This window comes from Panthera onca, chromosome C2, assembly GCF_046562875.1.
Source record: "Panthera onca isolate mPanOnc1 chromosome C2, mPanOnc1 haplotype 2, whole genome shotgun sequence".
In the NCBI taxonomy this organism is placed as follows: domain Eukaryota; kingdom Metazoa; phylum Chordata; class Mammalia; order Carnivora; family Felidae; genus Panthera; species Panthera onca.
In genome coordinates this window covers 101,314,477-101,326,654 of record NC_138347.1, presented here as the reverse complement: position 1 = coordinate 101,326,654, position 12,178 = coordinate 101,314,477, and the positions used below count along the sequence as shown (strand labels likewise).

The following is a 12,178-nucleotide window of genomic DNA, read 5'->3' as shown; positions in this document are numbered from 1 at the left end:
TGGGACTGGAATTCACAAACCATGAGATTATGACCTGAGCCAAAGTTGGATGCTCAACCCAATGATCCACCCAGGCACCCCTAATTGTAGGACTTTTGATTACCTGAAAGTACCACCATAATTATGAAGACTCCTGAAGTGTTTATTTGGAGTCAAGAGAGATTTGTCATTCACTAGGTCAATTGTGAAGGAGCTGTGAAAGCAAAAATACAGTTGCTTATGATTTCCATTTTTCAGTTCTGCTTCAGTGCTCCTGGTTATGCTCAAATAACCTTTGTACAATTCCTTTGTTGGTTCAAGAACAAACAGAAGTTAAACCATTTGTGCATCCTTTTCACATCATTCCCTCTCTGACATTTTCTGGTCTAGCCAAGTTCAGTAATTTTTTTCATTTTTTAAAAAAGTTTTTAAGTTTATGTTTATTTATTTTGAGAGAGAGAGAGCACAAGCAGGGGAGGAGCCAAGAGAGAGGGAGAGGGAGAGAATCCCAAGCAGGTTCCATGCTGCCAGCACAGAGCCCAGCACAGGGCTGGAACCCACAAACTGTTAGATCATGACCTGAGCCAAAATCAGGAATCCGATGCTTAAACAACTGAGCCACCCAGGAGCCCCTCAGTAATTATTTTTTTAAATAATAACACTAGTATTATTATTTATGTTCTGTTAGGTTTGGTTTTAAAGCCAATTCTCAATATCCTAGGTTCTCAATTGTTATTTGCATGTTTTAACAGATAATTTATTTTAAAATATAACATATTAATAAGACTCTAGTAATATTTTCATATATTAATGACTTTCATCAACATTTTAGCATAAATTGTTCTGACTCAAAGTTTTAACTGACCCCATCTTTGAATAGTGCTTAATATTACTTACTTGAAATTACGCTGGAGATTTACTAGAAAACTAACATAAATAAATACTATTCTAGACTAATCATTATAAACTCCACCAGGTACATTTAACATAGTGAAGCCCAAATGAATGCATGGCCACTTAATCAAGAACTGGAGAAGGTGCAATGTATATTCAATATGGAAAAATTCATTCTGATACCATCATTAAGCTTATGTATACCAAGGCATTCCTTTCATTTCTTCTACTATCTTCCTTTTGCTTCCTGTACAAGAATTTATCCCAATTCCAGCTCCAGCTAATTTGATTGGAATGAGCATCCGATGATCTTCCAGCTGTTCTGAAAATTTGAAATGGGCCTTGCTACTCTGTCTTAGGGGATGGAACTGCCAGGCAATTCTGCTCAATACTGCTGAATAATAGCCACCTAAAAGAAACCTGTCTGGTGGCAAAGCCATCTATCGCACCTCCTCAAGATTTACTCAGTCTCTTCCTTTTATCTGTAAAGCACTACTTAAAATATTTGTGATGTGTTACTTTTTGATTACTTAGTCACTACTTAGGATCTCTTTCTCTCTCTGAATATGACATTATTATATTTTCTACAATCCTTTTGTTTTCCTTATTGCCACCAGCAATCTCCCCTTCTTTAAGTTTGTTTCTACATTCATTATTATTGTGTCTTCTGGTCATGCCACTGAAAAGTAAATTCTAACATTTCTTGAAATAAACCTCAACTCTATCCACATATTGCTCTTTAGAGGCAGCAAAACATTCATTCTTTATTTATGGTTTCGTCTTTAAGTTCATTTGTATATGAAATTTAGACTATTGACTATTGCATCCTTTTGAAAAAAAACTGTGGAGTTCAAGCTGTTTTCGTTACTTTTAGAACTAGTCCCACTTACTTATAGCACTCTGGGTCTAAAATAGACTTCAGAAATGATTTTGTTTCTTTTCATGTAGTTCTATAACATGACTGTCAACTATAAAATCATTCTTATTGAAAGTCAGTTGAACTTTGAAATTGGTAACCATCTACTTAAAAAGTTATACTTTTATAAAATGCAAGCTACTTTGTTTTTGGTGAAAAAATATTTTAAAATTGTGACTTAATTTGAAGTAACAGTTTTCAATTTCATTTCCCTAAGTTACTTAGAAGTATTATATCTGTAAGACTATACTTTCAGAGATCATATCCATAGTCTGTTACTAGAGAAGCTTTTCTGAACATTTAGAGTACCCGAAACCACAAGGAAGAGGTACAATGTTCTCTCCTGAGCGTGAAGCTGACTTTGGGTGTTGTTTCCATGACAGCCAATTATCACTGATGATCATTCGTCTTCTCCTTTGGGGGAGTAAGAGGAAGAGGACCAGGTCTGAGTGATGAAAAAAGAAAAACAAAACAAAAAAAAGAAATATTATATACCTGTATCTATTTCTAAAAAAATTCAAAATAATACCTATTATCTTTCTATATGTTCTGTTCTTACCTACTTCTTTTTTGTACAAGATCCTAAGAACAAATCAATCACAGGAAGGATGACACAAGAATTTCCTCACTAATCAAATTTGATATGTTAATCTATGTCTTGAACTGATAAACACTAAGGCATTCTTAGTTATTTTGAAAAAAAAATCTTAGTTAATATTACCTTAACATTATTTAAATCAAATTTAATTTTCATGTATATTTTTATTGTATATACTTTTATGACTTTACAAACGTAGAAATCATTATAGGGGTAAAGGAGTTTATTCATGAATGAGGAAATAGTAATAGTCCATGATGTTGTCCACTAAAATTCTAAGTTATATGTGTGTGTGCTGTGTGTATGTGTGTGTATGTGTATACACACACATGTACAAAGATCTGAAAACAAAGTTGTAAAAAAAAATGCACTAGATGGTATAAAGTTGGTTAAATTAGGGGCTGGAAATTGAGATGGTGGGGTACAGGAAGGCAATGAATAGTTTTGTTTTATACATCTTTGTTATGCTTTAGTTCACTTCCTGGAATATGCATGTTTTACAGTATTATGCTGAAAAACAATTTTTATGATACAAAGGTATTATTAAAAATTCATGAATAATTGCATATTCAGACTTTTGGATATTTTAATAAAACAGTTGTTATTTTAATTCTAATGATATGAACTGTTATATAAAAACTTCATTTTAGCCCACTTTTAATAGCCTGGTTTTATTTTTAATTCTTAATATGCAAATTAAACTGATAAGACAATTAATGAGCCATAGAACTCAATTTAATGTTTTCATATTTAGAATTATAATAAAATTATAATTTTCCTTATTTATTTACACCGACCGATGCATTAAATTCTCAACATCTGCCAGTAGACATATGCTTTGCAATCACACTAGCTAATTGTTTTTGTGAGGGTACTCAGGAACAAATAATTTCCACTAAAGGAGAAAAAGGTGCTCAAATATTCAAATCAATCCCAGTGAAATGAATCATAAAACTTTCTACTCATGCTAAATTTACCATTAAATCCTAAATTAGAGTGTATAGCTGTTATTTTTGACATCTCTCTAACATTTTTCAAGCTAATTTCCTTTATTTTATTATAAGAATTGTTTGAATCTGCTGCATGGATTTTAATAGTGTTTCCAGAATATAATTGAAGGCAAGAAATGTGACAGGTTAAATCACCCTGAATAACATCTAGTAAAGACAGGTACTTGAGTAATTAAACATAACTTACCACTGACTTTCACAGATACATTTTTTTAAAAAGAAGGCATAACAATGTAAAGACATATTGGACATTTACCATATTTAGAAATGTTTGTCTAAAATTTTATTTTTTCCCATCATACTATAGCATAAACTATGAAAAAAAGGAAAGACAGATTTGCTTAGCTCTGAAGATAAAAATTGAAGGACCACTACTGGTCCTTAAAAAATGCCTATGTCTGCTAATTAAAACACAAAAGATATTACGTATTCATTCCTTGAATGGAGAATTTCAACATAAATTTAATTCTCATAGACCATACAGGAAAAAGGGTAAAATTTTGCACATTTTCACTCTTTGACAAAATTGTTACCATAGAACTTTAGTGAGCATAGAACTTCTCCAGATGACCAGTGAACAAGACGAGACCGTTTCCTTTTTTAGTAGAGACAATAGTGTAGGTTATAGCTATTTCTAAATTTCAGCAAGTCATATGGGTTATTGACATAGGGAAACCTTAATTTGACTGTGTTTAGGATTGTGTATTGCTTGTCCATTTTACCATGTGCTACTTTTCTGTTGGTTCCTCTGTTATACTGCAGAATAAAGCTGTTTCTTGCAGATGAAATTACCAGTGTGACCTTGTCTCGTCCCATTGCACAACAGTTGACGTAAAAACAAACTGCTTTTGAGAGAAACAAAGAACACTGGAGAAATTAAATGATAATATTTTAGCTAGTAATATCAATGTTAAAGTCATCATCTTCATTGTTTACTGAAAATTGTAAGTGATTTCTGTTTCAAAAGGTGTAAAAATCAAATTTTACATGCATAAACCCAAACCATATTCCTTTAGCAACATACTTAACCATGGAATAAATTTATGGACTTATTACAGCATTATATTCAAATAATGAGCATCTGTTTATCTGAGTCAAATGAGGAAGGATTAAATAATAGTTTCTTTCAGTGCTTAAGCTTTGTGTTCCAGAATAGTAGGATAAATAGTACATAGCTAAAATGACCACTGGTCAGGTTCATATGAGAACAAAATCCTTCAGCAATACAAATGACTGCCGATTAATTTTCTGTACTCCAAAATGTGATTAGAAGTAAATTGCTATATATAGAAACCTGGTTTTTCAATCAGTAGTATGTATTGAAAAATTTGTGATGCATTACCATAGAAAATAATTTGATTCAATGACATAATTTAATCGCTGCCTTTATCTAAGGGTCAGACAGGCGATTCGGGACAACTATGATTTCAAATCAGCTCTGCTACCCAATACAGGATATTTCAGACTATTGTTTATTTCCTTGAGCCTGTTTTCCAATTTCTGAGATATTAGCATTTAGACTAGATGATCCGTAAGGTCTTCATCTCCGCTCCTTAATTCTTTAATATTGTCCAAACTAAAACTCTGGTTTCTGGCATCTTGGGAGATTGCAGTGAACATGTACTAGGGTGATTTGCCAATGTGTCAGATTCTTGTGTAATCCCTCCCTTTGAGTGCATATGGAATCTATGACCTATTTTTAGCCAATAGAAAATGGCAAAGATGATAGGATATCACTTCTAGGATTACATTACATTGTATAAGACTTCACCTTAGCCTACTGGAGTGTGAGGTTTTCCTGTTGGCCTTGAAGAAGCAAAAAGTTAGATTGTGAAATTGTTATGGAGAGGGCCATGTGCAGAAATTCTAGGTGGTGTCTATGACCTGAGGACAGCCCTTATCCAACAGTCAGTAAAAAACTGGGTCCTCAGTCACATAATGGCAAGGAAATGCATTCTGCCAACAACCTCAATGAGTTTAGAAGAGAATTCTTCACTAATCAGCTTTTAGAAGAGAAATGTAGCCCTATTGACATCTTAATTACAGCCTTGTAGAGGCCCTGACCAGAGGATCCTGCCAACCCATGCCCAGACCTCTGACTCACAAAACTAAGATAATGTATGTTGCTGTGTTACCAGCAGTCGAAAATGAATACAGGAAACCAGTTTCAGATTTTGTGTCTCCTTGGAAATTTTGCTGATTGGAAAAACGACAACAACAATAATAACAACAACAACAAAAACGCATAGAAATAAGTAAACAAAACTCACCTGAATGTGAGGAAGTTATTTTTTTGGCTTATTTCAAAGTGGTATTTTTGTACTTTCTCCCTCTCTCTCTCTTCTCTCTTTCACTACAGGAGCAATTAATAAAGAGGAATGGGGAATGTAACTCTCCTGACAGGTATTAACTAAAGCTTTCTAGTGTTATAGGCATAATCTGTGATATAGGATTATTATTCACTTTTTGCTTGGTTTTGTAAAATTAAGAATGATAGAAATGCATTACTTTCTTTCCTCAGCCATCTACTCCCCAACCCTTCTAAGTATTAGAGTCCTGACACCTGAAATTGTAACTCTATCACTTTCAAATAATTCCTTCCAAGTGGTCAAAAACACTTATTGAGAAAATCCCCAGTAAGTTATTATCTGCAGAGGTCAATCTCATTTAGTAACAAGCATGTTCAAAATTCAAAATTATTCACTTGTATTTTTATTTTCATTTGTGTGCAGTATCTGTAGCAAGATCCTAAGGTCAGAGATCAGAGCTAGAAGAGACTCAAGATAGCATCACTAAAACCACGTGATTTTATAGGTGAGGAAAGGTTTTCCTGGAACGTTGAAATGACTCCTTAAGATTAGTCATAAATAATGTCACATAATTAGGACAAGAAAACAAGACTTAAAATTAACAAAATGTGTTTGAGCACTTATATAGTCACAGAAGATTTTGCAATTATTTTTGAATTTTAAATAACATAGAAAAGGGTAAAATAAAATAATAATCATCTATAGTATGTCCATCTAAAATTAAACACTGTTAAGACTTTGACATTTTGTTACCATTTTTACAGAATAAATACTGTGTCACATTGCATACATATGAACTATCAAAAAGATGGAAGCATAAAACAGATATCAAAAAACGTGCCAAATGAGAAACTGCCATCCAATGCCATTAAAAAAATTGATTTGTTGTCATATGGCTTTGAAGTGGCATTCAGCAATGTGGGTGAATGGGACCCAAACATAGGGCTATTAAAGGCCATATTTATTCTGCAATTCCCTAGGAAGTTCACTTGCAAATTTTAATGAGGCTAGCCCTCTTTAAAGAGGTGGCCTTTGAAAAAACATTGAGGTAGTAATGGAGCCATCTCCTTGGAAAGAGCACTATAAAAAGTGGGACAATCTGTTCAAAGGCTCTGAGATGAAACAATACCTCACATATTTTAAAATCAGCAAAGAGGACATTGTGGTTGGTTGAGCACAAGTTGTCGCCTGCAGTGCTTTGACAATTGAGCGTTCCATTATATGTCGGACTGTTATGCTTATACTACTCCTACTCACTTTTGCATCTAAATGTAAACTATTTGATGATGTTAAGCAGATGACTGTCCAATCCAGGTTACTATATTGCTTTACATATTGTTTTGCTAACAGTTTGATTTTTGTGAGTGGTACAAGTGTAGTGTAACTGGAGAATTAGATTTAACCAGTGTTATGTTTTTACTGAGGTAAAAAAAAAAAATGAAAGAGGATTAAGAGAGTTCAGGGTATATGCAATAGGGTGATTATAATGACTCTATGGAGTTTAAGTACAGTGGAAAGAAATTACCTAAGTGGTGAAATAATTGAAATGGCTGGCGTATGTGAATAGGTAACAGAACCAATGGATTGGCACCCTATCATCAGGGAGTCAACATGGAACATAGAAGGTGTTGAAGAGAATGAGATGTGTGTCACAGATGGCAGTTATTAGTGATGTTCTATTTAGGGTTATAAACAAAGGAATGAGAGTCTGGGGTATAGTGGAGGACAGATTAGAGGAAGAAGGGTGTTTCTCTGGGATAAAACCTACTGGCACTTGAAAAGGTTACAGGGAAATTGGTGTTCTCAGGAGAGAGTAGGTTTCCATAAAAACTGGATCACTCAGGAAAGAAACATTCAGATAAGAGACTATATTTGTAGAGATTTTGGTAATGATCTTTTGGCAATTTCAAAGAGGACACTGGGGATATTTTAAAAAGTGAAGAGATGTGATGGGTTTTAGGTAAGGTAACTAGATAAATTCATTAGTTTAGAATTTAAGACATGAAGACATGACTTTGGAATCTTGGACCTTTCCTGTGGTGACTAGATCTATAGGGACCAAAAAGTTAATACAATTTGTGTTAGACAAGGAAGATAGTGCTAATGATATTTATAGTATTAGGAAATAAAAGTGGGAATCTGGAGCTTTCTCTTGATCCCTGGCAATTGAAACAAAAAGATTGACTTTTGGAAAGGTAGTTGTTGCAAAAAGATGGACTTTTGGAAAGGTCATTGTTGCTCTAGGATCATGAACCCTCTTTGATTAGATACAGTGTCATCAGTGTTGAATAGAAGTAGCTAGCTCTAGTGCTTGATCTAGTACCAGGGATTTGATTTCGACCCTTGTCGGAGCACTGGTAAAGTGACTTAGAGTTACACAAGGCTCTCCACTGACCACTGCTAATGGAATTTACAATGAACAGGGAAGCTTGCCATAATTCAGGAACAAAGGACCCAACTGATTCCTGAAGAATGTTACTCAAGGCATCATATAAAGCAGGATACAGATAAAATAATTTTATAAACTATGTAAAGGTTAAATTGCAAATGTATTTTTGCATCAGCTATCACAGATATTGATCAGGGGAACTAATTAATGAGGTTTTAATGCTTTAGTTTATTTACTCTGGCATATTCTTTTTGAACCAACACTCTCTTCCAGTATAGGAATAGCTATGGTTTTAGGTCTTCAATTATGCCCTGCACTGAAAATCTTCAGACTTTACATACTGAGAAAGAGCAATACTGTGTAGAATGTAAAGGCTTACACTCAGATGAAGACTCCACTTGGCAATAGCTTTGTCACATTGGGCAAAACAATTTTGATTGGTTCTGATTTCTTTATTAGTTAAATAAAGATAGCAGTACCTTTTAGAAAGCTTTTCTTGATCCATAGTCAGTTTTGCTGCTATTCTTTATAGTCCTGTAACACAGGATTATACTTTTGTTAGAGCTAATGTAACCATACAATTTATCTTCTAGTTTCCGACAGTCAAAGCAGGTGCTGTTTATGAATGTTGAGAATACAGTTTTTACTAGTGAAACTTAATATCTAATTACCATCATTCCTTACTTTTGAACAATGATAATACTTCTTTTACTTTTTAGAAATGAGCATTACTATGGGGTAGCCCTGTCTTGGGAACTCAGGATTCTACTCTCTTCAGAAAGCCAAAAATTTGGTACTAGAAGACTAGTAGACCATTGGATACAAAAGAGAGTTACAAGGCCTGTAATGGATGTAAATTAATAAAAGGTATATTTTAACATGAATAATTTATGACTAACTTCTTACTGTTTGAAATAATTGAAGGGCGCCTGGGTGGCTCAGTCGGTTGAGCATCTGACTTCAGCTCAGGTCATGATCTCATGGTTTGTGGGTTCGAGCCCCGCGTCGGGCTCTGGGCTGACAGCTCCGAGCCTGGAGCCTGCTTCAGATTCTGTCTCCCTCTCTCTCTGCCCCTCCCTCGCTCACACTCTGTCTCTCTCCCTCTCAAAAATAAATAAACATTAAAAAATTAAAAAAAAAAGAATTATTTGAACAAATTGCCATAAAAACACGGAGTAGTAGTGAGATATTATGGGACCAAATGGTTTTGAAATCAGGAAACCATGTTCTGATATTACCCGTATGATCTTGAGAAAGTTTCCCATTCTCACTCTAGATTTCCTTATCATAACATTTGTGTTAAAAATCCCACTTCACTGGTTTATTAAAATGACTGTAGAAGTTTCTAGCACAGTATCCTATACAAAGTAGGCTCTCAGCTAATGTTAGTAACCCTTCCCTTCCTTGTGATACTAGTACCTATAAAGCTTCAGACAAGATTCAAAAGTTACTTCTTGCTTTCTGGTCAGATGGAAAATAATGAATCTTCTGTGTGTTTTGACAACTCTAAATTAGGAGACAAATGCATGGAGTTAGCTATAAATGAACCTTTATATAAAAGAGCAATGGTTACAATTAACAAAGAATGATAGCTAACCTTTTATCTCTTAAGGAGATGATCATTCTTTAAAATGTATCTTTACAAGAAAAAGTAAAGATAAGCCCTTAAACCTTATCTATTTTCTTAGGTACTTTAGAGAATATTATCTGTCCTTCTCATTACTTAACGAGCTTAAAACAGATGACTTCCACATTAATTGGGGTCTAAGATTCCAATTAGAAACTTTGTGTCATGTATCTTAAAATGAAATACAGACTAATGACAAAATGAGAAAGCATTATATTCAAGTAAATGTGTTTGGGAGAAGAATTATAAAGAATATTAAATAAACATAAGTATAACAAACAAAACTGTAATACCTCTGCAGGAGGGAAAAGAGGGTGCAAAGACTATGGGTAGACATAGTATCAGTGATATGCCTTAGACAGGAAGATATGGCCTGTATTCCTCGGAACACATTTTATTTCCTACAATGTAACATTATAAATAGAATTAGTGTATAATTCAGTGACATTTTAGTTTCCATGTTTATAAAACTTCAGTGTAGATTTGTCAGCACATTTATGTGACTGTGGATCCACATAGTGCCATCATTGAAAATGTGCTTGTCTCTATGCCACTGGCTTTCTTGCTATTACACTGTAAACTGTCTCTACTGGCATTTGTAGTTTATGCTTAGCTAATTGTTTTTCTTCTAATGCTGACAAAAATAACCTGAAAAGAAGTTAATTAATGACCTGTTTAGTACTCCATGGTGAAGAGAATTTATGTACTAAGTCCTATGGAGAGTTCAAACACCCTACTCTCTTGAAGACAGTATTTTAATCCAGGAAGTATAAGACCAGTAACTCAAGTATGACATCCAACTGATATATTCTATATAGAGTATTTGATTTGTCAGTAATTATATTCCTTGGCCAGAGTCTAAAATTGATCCCATATTTGCCAAATAAGTCTCATTAGTGTGTATATATATATATATATATGTGTGTGTGTGTGTGTGTGTGTATACAGTTAAGTATATGTATGTATATGTATATGTGTACATATACACACACATGCATATATAAGTATAATGGAAAATTAGATATCACTGCAGATCTAGCTATATCTGATTACTTTAAATTCAGTATCTGTAGTGTATAATGATTAGTACCATCAATTTTAAAATTAAATTAGAGAGATAACCTTTGTCTATAATTTTCTTAACAGTGGACAAGTTCCTTACTTCTCTAACCTTTCTAATTGGATTTAACTGATATTGATAAACTTGGTATTCGTTATTCTTAGGTTTCTTTGTCCAGGTCTCAAATATATTCACTTTATATCAAATTTTGCACTGTGAATACTGAGAATACTATACATGCCCTAATCACATAGTTCATGCAATTATATGTACTATAATATAGTACATTGTAAGAGTGTATGTGTGTTTGTGTGTGTGTGTGTGTGTGTGTATAAGTGGATATAAAGACAGACAGACAGACAGACAGACAGATGGGTCTATAGTTAAGCAGATGGGCAGATATAGATAAAAATCATGCCCTCTCAGGATGTGAGAACAGGAAGGGAAAGGAAGTGCAATACATTTAGTACAAAAGCATCAATTCAGGAATTTAAAAAATAATATAGATAAAATAACATTAAAGTTGCAGGCAAATTTAGAGGCAGGTATGGGTATAAAATAGAAGTTTCAGGAATCCCATTATACTGTGTTAAACTCCTTAATATAAAAATTTTAATTAAGTAATATTTATGCCCCAGAATATTATAAGCATTCTCTGAAGACAGCCTACCTTTTTTTTTCATATAGTTTCTTTGAAATATAATAAGAAATGTGAAGAATTCACTAGCTCGTATGTTAGGAATAATCTATAAATATGGTAGTCACTATAAATTTTATGTTCAAGGAAAATATTTATCTATTTGAAATCTCTGTTTGGAATTAGACTTAATGTGTCTAGCTTTTCCAATCTAAATATATACCCTCTGCTCCATCACCCGATATTTCCCACATCAGTGAGTGAAATGAATGACATTACCATTCATCCAGATGTCTCATGGTGGGAATCTAGGAATCATCTTTTATTTCTTTCTTTCCCTTCCTCTCTTTTGCTAATCCATAAACAAATTCTGTTTATTCTGTCTCTACTGCTAACATCTTGGTCTAGGCCACTAATAGACCTAGTGAACTAGCATTCCAACTGTTTTCTTTCTTCTCTCTTTTGCCTTCCTTCAGACCTTTCTATATTTATTGGTAAGGAAATCTTCAAATACAAATCACATTATGTCATTGACTCACCTGAAATCCTTCACTAGCATCTCATTGCACTGAAAGATAAATCCATAAATCTTTCAATAATACATAAGTCTCAGTATGGTATGTTCTTCCTCATCCTTCAATTTTGTGCCTTTAGTGTTTTCTGGTATAATAAGCTATGGGAACAGGGATATTCTTTCAGTTCCTTAAGCTTGTCAAACTCAACCCTTTCTCACTTCAATGGCTCCTTCATAAGATGTTC

At 33.7% G+C, this 12,178-nt stretch overlaps 1 non-coding gene across 1 annotated transcript; it reads left to right on the top strand.

Moving 5' to 3' along the window:
- The first annotated feature begins 2,029 nt into the window (after positions 1–2,029).
- LOC132684518 (small nucleolar RNA U3) lies at positions 2,030–2,243 on the top strand. Its single transcript, XR_009612714.2, has one exon. It is a non-coding gene; the product is annotated as a small nucleolar RNA U3 (small nucleolar RNA).
- The last annotated feature ends 9,935 nt before the right edge of the window (positions 2,244–12,178 follow it).